Below are 17,508 nucleotides of genomic sequence, written 5' to 3' on the forward strand. Positions count from 1 at the left end.
CTCTGCCCCTCCCCTCATTTGTGTGCTCTCTCTCTCTCTCAAATAAATAAATAAATCTTAAAAAAAAAAAAAAAAGAACAGTAAAAGATACGAAAGAAACCTATTCAACCATTAAAAATAATGAAGTAACTTTATGTGTGTGAACATGGAAAGGTCTCTAAAATACACAATTTATTTTTAAAGGCAAAGTGTAGAACAGTGTACTTGAAGAGAGAAAAAACAATCCTTTTACCTGTAAATATTCTTTTCCAGAAGAATACAGGGAACTTTAAGAAAGCTCTGATGGGCAAGAGAAGGGAGCTCAGTTATCTTGCAGTGGGATTATAGGCCATCTTTGTTTTCTTCTTTGTATTTTTCTGTATTTAAACATAAGGAATTATTCTTTAATGGCAGAAATAAAACAGCCCAGAGTCTATTTGGTGTATTTGGGTGTTAGTGGATCTCTTTTGGCTCCTGATACTCAAATGTTTTCTTTTTTAAGTGTTCATTGCCCAGCTACCTAATGAAGCATTCTAGATTTTTGCCAGAGATCAACACCAAGTTAACCAAAGTATAGTTTTCAGGATCCATCTAATTTTGATTTTTAAAAAACCAGGAAGACCTTTTTTTTTTTGCCAAACTACAAGTGTCCATGATTTCTTGGAGTACCATCAGCAGTTTTCTAAAGTCAGTAATAAGCTTCAATTTCAATATGCTGGAAGAATGATTCTAAAACTTTTGGGGTCTCAAATCCTTTTCAGAATCTGATGAAAGCCGATGACTATCTTCCTCCCTTCAAAACATAAGCATTGACAAAAATATTTGTGTCTTACACCAGAGGGTTCACTGACCCACTGAAGTCCACCCATGGAGTCCAGATTATGAATTCCCACACATTAGAATCACCTGGAAGACTTGTTAAAACACAGATTGCAGGGCCCTGGACCCAGCATGCCAGATTCAGTAGGTCTAGGGTGGACCCAAGAATTTCCAAGTCTAAGAAATTCCCAGGGAATTCTGACGCTGCTGGTCTGGGAACCACATTTTGGGAACCAGTACTTGAGGATGTAATCCATCTGGCCCTGGAGATGGGAATATATTTGAAAATATGAGGGTATTTTCTTACTACTTTCTCTCTTCACTTGGCTTTCACTTCTCTTTAATCATATTTGTCCCTTCCTTTACAATTTGACCACTCTTTGCCATGATAAGGCAACATTGGATGTTATGATGTTACCCAGTCTAACACCTGGCCATCCTCAATTCTTCAGGCTCCACAAAATACCTCATAAACTATTCTTATTCTCAGCATTTTTCACAAGCTCCAGTTTATTTTCCTCATTACCGTTCCTGATGTTTAACTCACACGCATCCTTTTGTATTTATCTTTGCTGTGTATTTACCTCCATATTGTGTATGTTTTGGAGTGAGGAGGATGTATTTCCATCAGAACTCACTAGAGAACTCCCCACATAGCCTATTTTTATCCTTACTGGGATAGGTTTTTTAACTTGAACTGCTGCCCTTTTAGAGTCTCAAGGCCTTGGGCTTTTTTTTGCCTTTCCTTTTGGATCCTCCTTTTCAAAAAGCTGGAGTATGTGCACACCTTGGCAGTTGCAGGCTTCACAATGATGTTTTTCCCCCAAATTTCCCACCGTCTCACTAATGAAACTCCCGCTCTTTGGTGAAAAATTCAGTCAGTCCAGCAGTTCCTTCATTGCCTTCTTTCTCTTCTCAGAGATGACACTGTCCTTAGTGAGGACCAGTCAAGAACTGGTTTTGGCAAATTAGGGGGAAAGGTCTGATGAACATGAATTCCTCATCATGCCCCCGTGTCCCCAGATGGTTTTACAATCTGCTTTAGGAAAGCATCACCATATCCTCTGGTGCCCACTTATGTGGGCCCTCTATAAAATGCTCCGAAGAATGCCTCAGAGCAAGGCCAGGCTCTCCTGCATTTAAGAAGAGAGGAAGTTGGAAGGAAAAGTGTCAGTCAACTGGAGAGTATGTGGACCCAGCACCTAAAACATCCACAGAGCAGTCCTGAGCCTGAGAGGTCGGTCAGTCTACCTACATAACCACAGGCTCTTTCTTCTTCCCGGTGTGCAGAGTTTCCAATTGCTACAGTAACAAGTGACCACAAACAGGGGCTTCCAACAACACAAATTAATTATCTTATAATTTTAGAGGTCAGACATTTAGATCAAAGTGTCAGCAGGGCTGCATTCCTTCTGGAGGCTTCAGGAGGAATTCATTTCCTTACCTTCCCTAGCTTCTAGAGGCCTCCCACATTTGCAGGCTCAGGGCCCCTTCCTGAGATTGCTCTGACCCTGCTTCCATCATCACATGTCCTACTCTGCCTCTGAGTCCCACTTCCCTCTTCTAAGACGAAATGGGGCACATTCAGGATGGTATGGCTATAGACCTCCTCTAAGGACCTTTATGATTACACTGGGCCCACATGGAAAAATCCAAGCTCATCTTCCTAAAGATCCTTAATTACATCCACAAAATCTCTCTTGCCATCTAAATTAACATATTCACAGGGCCAGGGACTAGGACATGGACACCTTTGAAGGACCATTATTCAGCCTACCACAAGGCCCCAAAGCAAAATGCAGATGTGAACTCAAATGTAATGAATTTTGGTTTCCCCAGTTTTTAAGTCATTGCAAGAATGTTGCCTGAGAGGTCTAAATTCTGCATATTATTATTATTATTATTGGCCGTTTTTATGAAAAGAGAAAAGTCATCCATATCAGAGGGGAGAAATATAAGAGCTAATATCTGCTCCCTCCACAAAAAAGAAACAAATGACTTAAATTTCACGCCCCCCCCCATCACCACCACCCTAACCTTCTGTTGATGAGCAATCTCTGTTTAATTTAAATTGAGAGCTCATTGGGGAAACAAAAGTGGGGGGAGGGGAAAGATAATTCTGTTCTCCGACAACACTTGCTTCTCTCAATGGTGCACAGTTAAAAATAATAATGATGATAGTAATTATTCCTGCCTACCATGTTCAGTACAGGTCACACCATCATCCAGAATGAAATAATAAGCAGACACACAACCCCATACTGGAATATGCAATCATCAGAAAGCCGCTTGGAGCCAGAAGAAAAAAATAGAATGTGATCTCCTGTTGGGCTGTTCAAGGCTGCGGAGCCCTAACAGTCCCAGCAACAACAGCTGCTGTTGGCCATGGCTGGGAAGGGGGGTGAAGAGGGGCGGCTCTTAGGTCCCCACCCTGTGCCCCGCACAGTGGGCACCATGAATAGGTGTTAAGTGCTTAGGTCACAGGAGCACCCAGGGACTCCCCATCTCCCCCAAACAGGTTGAACAACGCTGCCAAGTGATGGTGAAAAGCTCTGCCCACCTTCCCCCAGGACAACCACTAGCTTCCAAGCAGCGGGATTTAATTCAACGGCTCCCACGATGGCTTTGGAAAGTGATTCCTCTAAGAATGGACCATTGTTGGCAGCACATGAGGTGGCCTTGACTTTGCATGCCAGCTCCCATTACGATGTGGAAAAAAAAAACATGTATTCAGAACGGCAGAGGGGTCAGTAACATGAAACTGAATGGCCTATGCCAAGAATAATAGCGAGGTCAGAGCTAGCACAGTGAGCTTCCTGCTGGCCAGCGGGGGGGGTGGGGGGGAGCATCTAAAAAAGGTCTCTTCAACACAGTTCAGAGGCAGCAGCCCTGCTAAGGATAGTCCTATCCTTACTTCCTTGGTATTCCCACAGCAGAAGAGAAAGAGCCCTCCAGGAAAGCAAGATGGCACAGCGGTCAAGCAGATGTGCTCTGCAGCCAGATGGCCAGAGTTCAATCCCTGCTCTTGGTGTCTAAACTTGATGGTGAGACTTCACATCTGTCTCAATAGTTAGAAATCCCGAATCCACCCTTTAGTGTAAGGTTGGCTGCCATCTTAAAAGCCTTGTGAAGTTTGGCAGAGTATCTGATCTGTCTATAAGTTGGTCATGATGTTGTGAGTTCTATGTGAGATCATGTGCACAGCATACTTAGTAACATGATGTGGTAAGCCCTTAATAGGCGATAGACATCTTTTATCTCTATTATGGTTCTTATCACCTCATCTTCTAATTTTATGACATGTTTCTACTTTGCCCACTAAGTGTTCTTTTTAAATAAAATGTGAGTTCCTCCAGTTTCATTTTATTAATGGCTACATCTCCCAGTACCTAGTACAGTAGAAGGCACTGAACTGGCAAGAAACAGATAATCTGGTGAATTAATGAGTGGTCAAAGTAACTGGGAATGATTAGCCTGAAAAAGAGAAAGCAGGCTGAAAAGAAGGATCTATTTCACAAAGCAAAAAGGAAGGGCTCTTATTTGGAAGATGAGAGCTAGCTAATTCTGGGATGTCCAGAAAGAAAACCAAGATTGGAGATGGAAAGTTACAAGGAAATTAAAGTGGGATCCATATAAGGAAGAATTTTCTTAGAATTGAACAGGTGGGTAGAGGAAGAGGCAGCTGCCCTAGGAGGAGGAATGGGGCTCTGCTTTGAATACCACTCATTAGGGCTGGGAGTCCTGCTTCCTGAGGTTGGGTGGGTGAAATAGATGCCATCCAAAGCTGAGATTTAATGAGTCTATAATAGAGGAGTAACAGCAAGGGGACATCTGTGTTCACTGTTGAGGAGTGTAAAGAAAAAGAACATGTGCTCTACCTTTTCCCTCCTAAATTCCAAACTGATTCCAAAATAACATGCACACACACAGAGAGAGAGAAGAGAAGAGAAGAGCTCTTTGAGGTTTCCTCTCTATTTCACTGCAAAGATTTAAAAAAAAAAAAAAAGATGTTCCCATGTGGGAAATGAGCAATAAAGTCAGAGATGGGCCAGCATGGGGGAGAAAAGCATGGATGTGCCAAAGCCTTAGAAAGAAATACTCTCCACGGAGACGAGGCCTTAGGAAAGCATCGCCCTCTATATCTGCCAAGGCCGGCCTCCCCTGTCTGCCAAGGCAGTGCGACTCCCACCAGCTGGGGCTGCCCCACAAGCCAGAGAAAGCCAGCCACAAAGGAAGGACATTTGCCCAGACAGATAAGGGATAGCCCGAGGAATTCTGGCCGCCCTCATCTGGACACTAGCCTTGCTGGCTCCAGGGTCCGTGCTCGGTGTGGCCAGCTTGCAGGGCTGCGCTCCCAGCCCAGGAGGCACCAACAGGGACTTCAGAGGCCAACCTCCCACGGGAGTTTCCACTGGCTGTTTGCACGGCCCTGTTTTCACATGCCAGCTCTGAACTCTCCGACCTCAGAGCAGGCAGCTTTCTAGGCTGCCCATGGGTGCTAATTATAGCCAGGCCCCTGTCCCAGCACTTCCTTTCTCACGGGCCAAGAGCGGAGCCGGGCTGTGTTGTCACACCTGTGCTGGTTATAGCGGTTTCCTATGACTCGCCGTGCCCTTGGCTGTTAGTTAAAGGGCAAAGCCACAGGTGTGGCTGGGCTGCCTCTGACACAAGTTCTCCCCTCTTCCTCCCTGCCTCCTCTTTCTTCCTTTCTGCTATCGTTCCCGGCCCCCACACTCTTTGACCTCCTCCTCCTTTCCACTCTGCCCTTCTCTAGAAGTTTCTATCTCCCTTCCCTTTGCCTCAGGCCTAGAGGCATCAGAACTCCTGTGATAGTTCGACATTTTGACCTCCGCCTGCAGGATCACATTTTTGTTTCAAGAAAATGCTTATGCACCTGGTCAGTGCACCTCCATACCGTGTGTGTGGTGGTCTGCCCGAAATTCTATGGTCCAGAGATTTCACTTCCCTCAGTCATGTTTACTCTCATGTCCAGCATCTCTCAAAACGGATGTCACTCATGTTCTCCATCCTTCCAGAAGAGCCTCTCAAAATATGACAGGACACCTGTGGGCTGGAGCCCTCACTCTCACCTTCTCAGGCGCTTTGCTGCAGCCTCCTCTCCCTCATGGGTCATCAACCCCTCCCTCTTCTTGATTCCTCCTATCAACCCACAAACATGCTCTAGGGTTCCCCCTTCAAGGAAGCAAAGTGTCCTGTACCTCACATCCGCCTCGACCCATCAGCCCATGACACTGCCACACAGTGTCTCCATTCCCTCTCCTCCCATTAGCCCAGCCACCTATTACCTTGGTATTTTCACCCCTCCCCTTGGTTGCAACTGCCTTTGCCAAATCACAGATGAGCTCCAAGATGCCAGTTTCAGTGTCCCTTCTCTGTCTTCATCTCGCTCAGTCCTCTCAACAGCTGTTGATATGGACGGACATTCCTCTTCCCAGAAACTTGTCCCTTAAATTCTACGAGCCCACATGCTGGGCCACTTCTGTACTCAAGCTCTAAACAAAGGAGCTTCTCACAGCTCATTCCCAAGGCTTCTCTTCTGTCCCTTTTAAAAGGATCTCATCTTGCACGGAGCACTGGGTGTTATATGCAAACAATGAATCATGGAACACTACATCAAAAACTAATGATGTACTGTATGGTGACTAACATAACATAACAAAAAATAAACTAATTAATTAATTAATTAAAGGATCTCATCTGTTCCCGTGGCTTTAAGTACCTTCTATGCCACCTTTTCAATAGATACAGCTCCAATCTCTCTACTGCGCCCCACGTCAATATCTAATAGGCACCTGCAAAGTATCCTAGCTAAATCGAGATTGTCAGAATTCCTTACCAAATCTCTTCGGAAGTGTCTACTGTCTCAGGAAACAGCAGCTTCACTCAGCCAGTTACTTGAGGCATAAACCTAACCCCCCCTTTTCTTCACTCCCCCGCCCAATATCTAACCCATCATCAAGTCTTTTTTGCTCAGCCTCCAAAATACAGTCCAGATCTCCTCACCACCCCCACGACCTCCCCTCTAGACTAAGACATCTTCCTCTCCATAAAGACAAGTACAATACACATTCTCTGGCAATACACATTCTCTGTGCTTCCTTATTGCATCTTGCCCACCTTTAAGTCATTCTTCACACACAAAAAGGAGGAATCCTTGTAACACATTTGTCTGAGCGTGTTCCTCCTGTTTTACAGCCTTCTGGTGGCTTCCCCATTGTTCCTAGAACAGAACCCAACACATAGTAAGAGTTCAGTCAATAGTTGTGGAATGAATGAATAAATGAATACTCAGCCAGGTTCACATGACCAAAGCACAAGAATGGATGACTTTAAGTTGCCAAAGAGAGCTGCTTTTGTTGTTCAGGTTTGATGATTATTTGTTGGATAAATAACACCGACCATTTATTAAATGTATCCAGTACTAAGCTGCAGAGTTGGGTTTATCCTCCCTTATTTATAGGACAACACAGCCGTGAGAGCCAGAGTTGGGATTGAAGCAGAGAACTGCCAGATTCCATCTTACATTCTCTCCATTCAGTTCAGTCACTCATTCCACAAGTGTTTATGGAGAACCAATTATACCAGGCACTCTGCAAGGCACTGCGGAATGAGAGAGATGGGGTTCTTATCTTCAGGCAGGTTATATTCTGAGGACCATCCTCTCCCCAATAGGAAATTAATAAATGAATGAACAAAAGAACTAAGTCAACATTTTTAAATGGCCTACTATGTGTCAAGTGCCATGGAAGGCATCAGATATGACAGTTATACTAGGGAGTCCCTAGCCTAAGAGGCTCTACTAACCAACCGCTTAACAAGCTCCCCTTGACCTACCCGTTTCTGACTAACCATATGATCTGCTCCGCCACATCGTCCATCACACCTTCAAATTATTCCTAATGCCAATATTGTTCAATCATTACGTTGTTCACATACAGTGTCTAGACATCGAAATAGATGTCATCTCTGCCCAAGTTGGCATTAGGTACCTTGGCTCATAAACAGAGCTTGTCTTAAACCCTAAAGTGCTCAGAGCAACCAGAATGTGCTTATATTTCCAGGTGAGGCTTCAAGGGATGACATTTGATCTGGTCCTTCAAGAATGGATTGGATTCAGGGGCGCCTGGGTGGCTCAGTTGGTTAAGCAACTGCTTTCGGCTCGGGTCATGATCCTGGAGTCCCGGGATCGAGTCCCGCATCGGACTCCCCGCTCAGCGGGGAGTCTGCTTCTCCCTCTGATCCTCCCCGTCTCATGCTCTCTGTCTCCCATTCTCTCTCTCTGATAAATAAATAAAAAATCTTTAAAAAAAAAAAAAAAAGAATGGATTGGATTCAAACACAGGGGTGCAGTAACATTATTCCAGGTGACAGGAAGTGTGAACCATGACCTTTTTTGACAAATGAGGAGGAAAAATGGGGGAAAGGTTATAAGGAGTATATAAGATGTTGGACCAAAAGCACTTCCTGAACTATAAATCTCTGTATCAATCTGATGGATTGCTGTCATTGCCTAAACTACACTCTAAAAATCACCCCTCTGCATTAAGGTTTTATTTCTTCAATGACCCACATCCCCCTACCCCCAAATCAATTATATCAGGAAGAAGAGTGTTTAAACTGCTGGTTCCCAACTTCATGTTCCCTGAAGGAGTTACCTGTTTTGTTTTGGGTTTTTTTTTAATTGAAGAAAAATGCATGTAACATAAAATTCAGTAGCACTTAGTACATTCACAATGTTCTGCAACTACAACCTTTATCTAGTTCCAAAATATTTGTATCACTTCAAAATAAAACTCCATGCACATTAAGCAGATACTCTCCATTTACCACTCCTCCAGTCCTTGATATCCACCAATCTAGTTGCTGTCTCCACAGATTTACCTACACTGGACATTTCATATAAATGGAATCATACAATATGTGACCTTCTGGATCTGGTTTCTTTCCCTTAGCATATTGTTTTCAAGGTTCATCCATGTTGTAGCATCTATCAGTACTTCACTCCTTTTTATGGCTGAATAACATTTCATTGTATGGCTATACCAAATTTGTTTAACCATGCATCATTCATTGATAAACATTTGGGTTGTTCTACCTTTTAACCATTGTTAATGGTGCCATATAAACATTTATGTACAAGTATCTGTTTGAACCCCTGTTTTCACCTCTTTGGGGTATATTCCTAAGAGTCGGATTGCTGAGCCATAAGGTAACGCTATGTTTAATTTTGGGGGGACCTGAAGGCATCCCTATCCTCTAGTAAGGGGAATATGGGACACAGGATCAGGTTGCTGTGATGAATGAGGGAAAGTCATAAGCCACAGAGCTCTAGAAAGAATGGAAGATGGTGCTGCCCTGAGTGGATTCCCAAGGTGTAGAGAAAAGGAGGGAAGTATCCTGAAGGTCCCTCAGGAGAAAGAACCAAAGCAAAGTGTGCATGCAAAGCATATGGGAGAGGTTCAACAAGAACACAGATGTATGGAAGCCTGATGGGTAGGAAAGAGGGAGCAAGATACACCCTAGCTTTCCAAAGAACTTTCCTAGAGCTGTGGTGAGCTTTCAAGTTGGGGACTCTAATCCTCTTAGCTCAGAGCTATTTAAGTTCCTCAGACCCAACAGCTTGGCACCAAATTGTTTCATGTATTTGCAACTTCATACTGTTAACTCTCATATAGCCATTAAATTGGTCATGTAGGTTTGTCTTCCCAACTCCTTCCTGATTTCTTAAAGAGCTGGGACCCTAACTACTTATTTATTTGTTTGTTTTTAAAGATGGAATGCTTCACAAATTTGTGTGTCATCCTTGTGCAGGGGCCATGCTAATCTTCTATCATTCCAATTTTAGTGTATGTGCTGCCGAAACGAGCAGTATTTATTTATTTACTTACTTATTCATTACCTTTCGTACTGTTTAATACAGTGCCTCAGCAAACAGGTCCTGAATAAATGCAAGTTGCTTGCTCGCCTGACTTTTAAAATCCTATAATGAGTATCTGTTTAATACAGAAACTACAAACTACTCTAAACTCAGTTTTCTGCCTCTTACCTGTGCAATTTGCTCTTGATATTCCTGCTAAAAGCTGCAAGATCGCTCCTGGTAAGCCTTTGTCAAGCACCTTCATTCTAAACGTGGGCATTCTCTTGTCACTCCTTATCCCCAGGTAGTCAGAGAGAGGATGGAGATGACAGCTGAGATAGTTGGGCCAACTTCAGTTATCTATTTCACATACATGGGATTTGTGCCTGGAAACCACACTTCTGCCTTCATCTTCCACTTATGGGGGGTAGGGATGCTGAAAGACACAGATTTAAGTTTGAAGTCTTGTCACATGTCTAAGTAATCATATGCTACCAGCTTTTTATCATCCCATGTAAAGGACTATATTTATCAACTATTATTGATGTAGTAGACTGATTAAACAGGCCTGCACACTCCAAGGTTAAAAGTTTAAGACAAATGAGACTCAGAGCAGTCATTTCCCCAGAAAGTGGCAGAAGCTGAAAATATGAAAAAAAAAAAAAAATCAGGGAGAGTTTAAGCCTACATCAGTGACCCATCTACCATGTTATTATGAGTCCCATTTAGTAGTTATATATGAGGACACTCCTAATCTTTGAATCTAACAACCTAGGGGCCAACCACTTTTTCCCATAATTCTTCACTCTGCGTACCCACAGGACAGAAATCTGAACTGAGGTAAAACATAGAAGGTAGTCTTGGATTTGTCCAGGATAGAATTTCATCCATCTCAAACTCATGCCCATGTACCTTTAGAGAGTGCTGGAGCTTGGCCATCTGTGCCCCCACAAGAGTGACAATTTTGGGGGAGTAGAATGAAAGACTGTCCTTGTTACAGCTCATGCGTGTGCACACACCCGCGTGTGTGTGTGCGTGTGTGCGTGCATGGGTGTGTGTGTGCGTGGTGGGGGCAGAGTAGGCCGGGAAGCGCATCTCATTTACTGCTGCTAGGAGTGAACGCTGAAAAACCTCTAATGAAGGGAATTTGACAAAATTTACCAAATGCACACACCCTTTGATCCAGTGATTCCATTTTAGGCACTCATCCTATGTGCATGCTCTCACATGCTTGAAATGATGTATGTATTACAAAGTTTTTCACTGCAATGATGTTTGTGAAAGCAAAAAAAAAAAAAAAAAAAAAAAAAAGGAAATACCCTCAATGTCCTTCAGTCATAGACTGAAGGTTTAGACACCATCCCCACGAGCACTGCTGGCCATAGTCCAAACTCCTCAGTCCAGCGCCAGAGCCTCTGACACAGTCTCCCAGCCCAACCTCCCAGCCTCGCACCCGACTCTCTCTGCAGGAATCCCACCCTCCATGCAAACCTTGAGCTCCTGGCAGACAGAGACCCTGCCTGAGGCAGTTCCACGAGTACCTGCATGACACAGAGCCCACCACATGGATTGGTCAGTAATTACCTGTGGGTGAATAGATGCCTGAATGATCAGTCCTTTAAATGCCTTAAAATGCTCCAAGTCCTTTCTCTATGTTACTCCCACCCTCTGGAGTACCCTCCCTTCCTCCAGTGAAACCCCACTCATCCCTTAAGTCCTAGTTTAGTGACCCTTCCCTAAGCCAATACACTTCTGTCTCATTCCTATTCCCAGAGCTCTTTATCCAGTTTCCATCACTGGGCTGCTCCTTTATACTCTCATCAGTGCATATATCTGCAACCCCTATCAAAATACAAAATCCTTGAAAGCAAAGAGTACTTCATATTTATATCTCCAAAGCCTGTCATATTTTTGACATGTGTTAGGTACTCAGTAGATATTTGTTGTTAGGAAATAAACTGTGAGGAAAAGAGGGAAGTTGGAGAATTTCCACTCATCACCTCCTATTAGCTCAGAAATATAAATTAGCATTTCAACTAAATTAATTGCTACCTTCTGACTCCAGAGACCCTGGTCTTTGGGACTAAGATAAAGCAAAACGATTTTAATGGAGAGGACGATGCATGGAGTCACTTCATCATTTCCAAAATCCACTTATTTTTTTGAAATGGACCAGAAATTCAGAGCGTTTTTCTTATCAGCTGAGCTTCCCACAGTTCTTTATTGAAACATGACTTTTGAGCTCCATAGCTACTGAATCCCCCATAAGGAAACTTACCAAGTAAAGAAATCCATACCAAAATAAAAAATCAGCCACATGTAGGGAAAGCCTAAAGTTGGGGCAGCTGCCCCAGGCTGATGTAACCACAGTGACTAAACAATGAACTATTCTGCCCTCTCTTCGTTGGTGAGGAAAGTCCTCAAAGAGGCAAACGCTGATGACCAGAAGCCCCACGCTGTGCGGAAACCCAGACACTGGAGCAATTTTCAGCAGCAATCAAGATCCTAGCCAGAGGAGCACCGCATACCTGCTCAGCTGAGGGGCAGACCTGCCTGACCAGCTCGCGGCAGCAATTTAATTGATTTATTTATGAAGAGCCCATATGAATGTACTTCCTAAATCACTGCTCCTACTCCAAGGCTGCAGATTTAATGTTATCGCTGCCCACTCAGCCGGAGAGACAGGGAGACTTCCCCATAACTCACAAAGCTCCCAGTCCCCAGAGATTCATCACACTTTGATTTACAGCACCCTACTCCAGGAGGGAACAAAGGTGCTATGCCAGTGGGCTCATGGCTTATTCACTCATTCTCTGGTTCGTTCGTGCCTCATAGGGTTTATTGAGCATCCACCATTGCCAAGTGCCATGCCCCCATCATAGGACAAACAAATATGACAAAGGTACAATTCCTGACTTCAAGCAGCTCTTGCAGTCCAGTCAGGAGGGTAAAACATGTATATAATTAACCCAAATAGGTGCTAGCACTATAGACTACAAATGCTTTGCATGGTGTAAAAGGTGGCTAAGGGAGATTGGAGGATGAAGAATTCTCTTCTGGTTGGGTCCCTCTATAAGTGTTGTGAAAGAGACGGCCTTTGGACAAAGCTATACAGAAAACCTGTAGAGCATCCTAGAAGTTTCTGGGGTCAAGAAAGTCACTCAAGTAAGCCTAAGGATATAATGAAAAGGCTACCTGATTGGGATGGGAGGGATCTGGGATCTTGTCCTGTAGTTGCCACTTGGGAATATGTGATCTCAAGCAATGACCTTGGGGCATCACTTTCCTCATCCAGAAAAAGGAGGGCGAGCCAGGTCATCTCTAGAGCCCATCGAGGGCTACACTCTGCATGATCTCTCAAGGCTCCCAGATTCGGAGGTGAGGAGTCAGGAAGAAAGAAAGGCAAGTGGTTAGCTAACTCTTAACTGTGTGCTTCTGTTCAGGGACAGATGTCTCAACTCTACCACTGCAGAAGTAGGAAGGAAGGAGATTTGAGAGAGAGTTGAATTTTGCCTTTTCCACTTGTCCTCAACTGACATGGCTTTGTGAGGACAGTAAAGGAGGCAGGCTGGGTGAACTGCATCCATACTCCAAGAGTCCTAGGAGAGAGGCACTGTCGAGAAAGCACAGCCCGCAAAGGAGATGGCAGAACAGGGCAAAAGGATGATAAGGGGCTAAGTCCCAGAGTAGAGAGAGCACTGAAAGGACTTCCTCTGAGGAAAAAGTCCTCTAGTAATGACCCTCATGCCTATTTAAGAGCAGGATGCCCAAAATGCAAGAAACTGGCAGCCACCTCTCTCCCTCTCTCTCTATGCCTCCCTCTCTCCCCCCCATCCCTTCCCTTCTCTGTCCCCCTCCCTCCCTCCTCCCCCTCCCTCTCCCTCCTCCCCCTCCCTCTCCCTCCTCTCTCTCCCTCTTCCCCCTTCCTCTCCCTCCCTCCTTCCTTCCCTCCCTCTTTCTGTCTCCCCCTCCCTCTCTCTCCCCCCTCCCTCCATCTCCCTCCCCCAACAGCAGGATATTATTTCCAAATCTCCATGTAATTCACAGGCAACTTTATGACAATGTGCCAAGGGTCTTGCATCACAAACACTCCACCTGCTCACCTGCCTAAGTTACCTTCCAGACCACGCATCTGTGAGAACCAGGCAATGGGCCATTATTGCCAATCCCATTCCTAGACACCCTGGGAAGGAGGCAGCAACAAGTCCTAATGTGGAGGAGTTCAGCTAGTAACACCAGTCACAGACAGAGTTCACCATTCTGAGAAAGCTCCAGGCCATGGGCAGCAGTGTGCCTAACCACAGGGTCTGAGCTTTATTGGAGGTAGGCAAACATTAATTTGATGAGGAAGATAATTTGTCTGCCAATTTTAGAAGAAACAGCTCAAAGGAAAGTACCTGATTAGGGGAGACAAGGAAAAGGAGGAGAAGAAAGGGGCCAGCAAGCAAATTTGTTTTTCTTGATACCAAATGGTAACACTGTTTACCTAAAGTAGGTCTCTTTTTCTTTTTAAACATATTTATTCATATTCAGGAGTATTTATTGCTTACTTAGCTTCAGATTTAGGTCACAATCCCATTGCTCAGGCCCCATGGGGGGCACCTTTGACCAGCCATTGGATCCAGCCTTCAGTCTCTGAGAGGCTGTCTGTACGGTAGACACTCTTCACTTTTAAAAAAGCCCTTAAATCTCAGCTGACATGTCATTTTACATTCTGTTTCTCTCCCCTCAACATTACATCATACTATTTTTCCGTTATGGTCTTAGTAATCACCTTCTTAATAATGACCAGAAGCATTCATCAAGTAGATGTGCTGTATTTACCACACTGTTCCCTTTGATTAAACATTTAGATGGCTTGCTATTTTTTATTAAATATAACATAACACTGCACTGTGGAGTATCGGACCTAAATAAGGAATAAAAACTACTTGTACCCAGCAGGAGAGAAAATCTCCCAGTGCCTCCCACCCAACCATGTACTCCTCTCTTGGAGTAGAACTAACACCTGCTGAGTGACACAAGAAGAACCCTCCAAAACTTCCATTATCGAGTTTACTATGCAACAATTATATGAATGGAGATCCCTCTTTTCATTTTCTTATCTGCCAACTTTTCTTTAAAGCACTTTTACAACCAAAAGTCTTCTAAGGAAATGGGATGTGGCTGTGTTTCTTAACGTTTTCATCTCAACTGTAACATAACAACCAATATTCAGAATGCCAACTATTGCTCATTGTATGTATATATTTTTCTTTTTAAAGACAGCCATGAAAAGGTGAGAAAACTTATTAAAACTTAAAATTGGCAATATTGTGATCCTGAACTCTCCCAAGTGGCAAAACAAATGAAACTGCGGGCTGTAGACGGTGAGGGGAGGCAACTAAAGAAGAGCCAAGCAACATAGCAAGATCTCGATAAAAAGGAGCTCGCAGAAAGCAAAGGATTCAAAGATGGCATCACGGTGGTCAAAGAAAGCTCCAGTTTCCTTCTTAACAGATGAACCTGGGAAACAGATTTAACTGCACACAGGCAGATAAATGAGAAAGCTTTTGCAAGGAACTACAGGCAGCCTCCAAAGGCTTGGAGCTTCTCATGCTGAACCTCTCACAGAAGAAAACCCAAACTCCTGAGCAGGGCAAGCATGAAGAGAGTACCACTACTCCGCTTCACCCTGCTTTTAGTCCAGCTCACACCACTCCAGGCTCTCTCCCAGCCCTGCCCCCGACACCTCTGCTTACCTGGTTTCCTCCACCACAAAGGCTCTGCCCCCTCTGCCCTAGCATCTGGCCAGAATCCCGCATCCCCCCTCCCCTTACACCCTGCAAGCCCAATTCTAAAATCGCCCTCAGCTGAACCGTTCCCAAGCCCTCTCAGCTGGAAGCAATCTCTCTGGGCGTTGTACAACGCCATTGCCCTTTCCCGCCAGCCCCCCACGTTGGCCTCTCTCACCACATTGTGTCTTGTCAGCTCTGTCCTGTTCGGAGCACGAGACCCAGGGCCTGCCTGTGGTAGTCCCTCCGTCGGTGCTGGCTTAATTTTCCTAAATCAAACCCAGGACCCAACAAAATGACTATCTTATTAACTGTGGCCAACATTGCAACACAGAGGCTGAAGAACTTTCATTGGCTAAGAGAAAGGAGAGGTATGGTCAAGGAGGATGGGAGACGAGATGTGGGAGCATGACCTCAGGGCATAGGGACTCAGAGAAAATTACTGTGGAGGAGTCACCACTCCATCAAGGAAAAGGAGATTGGAAGTTAGACAAGCCACTGTTCTCCTTCCCCTGGCGTTCCCTCCGCCTCCTGAGCCAGAGAATGGAAAACTGCCTCCAGCATGTGTGGTAATATGCTCAAATTCTCTGATAAGGAGAATGTGGACCTTTCCCAGATCACAGAGTAAATTCATAGGGGAGAGTATGTAAAGAGTATGTAAAGCCAAATCATGTCAACTGTGTCTCAAGGTGTTCTTAACAGGATGACGTAGATCAGGGGAAAAGATGTGGCTGAAATCATCTCAGAGCCCAGGTATGCAGCCTGATGCCCCCAGCGATGCTCACAAGTGTGTGGCTGGAGGTGTCAGAGGCAAGCAAGCAGTGCCGGGGGTGGGGGGATCCACATAGCCCACCAACACCTGGGCCCTGCACTCTTTAAAGGTACCAAACGGGCCCCATGCTTCCCCCTGAACCCAAACCACTGACCCCATGTTCTCCTCTCTTCTCGAGTATGTTTTGAGAAACACCTGACCTGTGCTCACATTGCTTCCCACAGCTTCCCTGACACACATCCCATTGCACTCATACAAACCTTTTTTCCCTGCTCAAACTTCCCCTCCAACCTCTCCCCAGATCTCAGTAAGACGATGGCCTGACCATCCTACATTCCTAAGATCAAGGCCATCTCGCAGAACTCCCTGAAGTCTCTTCTCCCAAACCCCCCAGTACATGGCTGAGATTCCTGACTCCGTTCTCAGAGGAAGGAACCTCAGGGCAGCTCAGGGTATGCCTTCCTCATCTTTCCCTTCCCCTCATCTCACACCCCAGATCTGATTTCTCCTTTTTTTTCTCCCCCTGTATGCTTTTTGTTTGTTTAATTGTATGATTCATTTATACAGAGAATTTTCACTTGGATTGATCTATTTACAGTCTTTTCCAATCTTCATTTCCACCAACCACAGACAGTTCATGTTAGCGTTCACCATGTACTTGAATTTATCACAAATTACAAATCAGACAGAGCAAGGGGCTTTTGGCCCACTCTACCAGCCTCTTTAAAGACTATGATCTCACTGTTATTTTAACAGAAAAGAACAAACTGTAATTTCACTCTTCCTGCATGTCACCCATGTAGTATTTTGCAGGATTCACCAGCATCTTCTCCATTTTATGAATAAATCCATCGAAGTTGATCTAATAGTATCAAATAGTATCAGTGAAATAGTGCATTTCATTGTTTCTTTTCAAGCTTATTATGTGCCAGTAAATCAATTTCATTTCCCTTCAAGCCTCCTACAACCTATGGTACCACCCAAATTTGGCTTTTACTATCTTCTTTTACATTCTGGCCCAACCAGACTTTTTTGCTTTAAAACAAAACTACTCTTTTTCCCTCATTTTAAAGTTAATACTAATTTGCCTTCCCTCTTGTCCTTCAGACAATGCTAAAGCTTCCCATGAATTTTTCAAGACCATTTCTTTCAATAATCTAGATACAATCATTTCACATATGTTCACCACCCCAAAATGTCACATGTTAAAAACTGCAGTTTTCATTACTGGCTCAAAAACAGTACAGCTCAATTTCACTTGGTAAAACTGAAGTGATTTAATACAC

The 17,508-nt window shown here is 44.3% G+C and overlaps 1 long non-coding RNA gene and 1 other non-coding gene across 2 annotated transcripts in view; both read right to left on the reverse strand.

The window, feature by feature from the left end:
- Positions 1-9,585: 9,585 nt before the first annotated feature.
- LOC118004844 lies at positions 9,586-9,688 on the reverse strand. Its single transcript, XR_004677721.1, has one exon. It is a non-coding gene; the product is annotated as a U6 spliceosomal RNA (small nuclear RNA).
- Positions 9,689-9,847: 159 nt separating this feature from the next.
- LOC118004510 overlaps positions 9,848-17,508 on the reverse strand; it is an 84,124-nt gene continuing 76,463 nt past the window's right edge. The window contains exon 4 of the long non-coding RNA XR_004677605.1: positions 9,848-10,112. This is a non-coding gene — a long non-coding RNA (uncharacterized LOC118004510). The remainder of the gene's footprint in view (positions 10,113-17,508) is intronic.

This window comes from Mirounga leonina, unplaced genomic scaffold, assembly GCF_011800145.1.
Source record: "Mirounga leonina isolate KUSES-001 unplaced genomic scaffold, KU_Mleo_1.0 Mir_93, whole genome shotgun sequence".
Taxonomy (NCBI): domain Eukaryota; kingdom Metazoa; phylum Chordata; class Mammalia; order Carnivora; family Phocidae; genus Mirounga; species Mirounga leonina.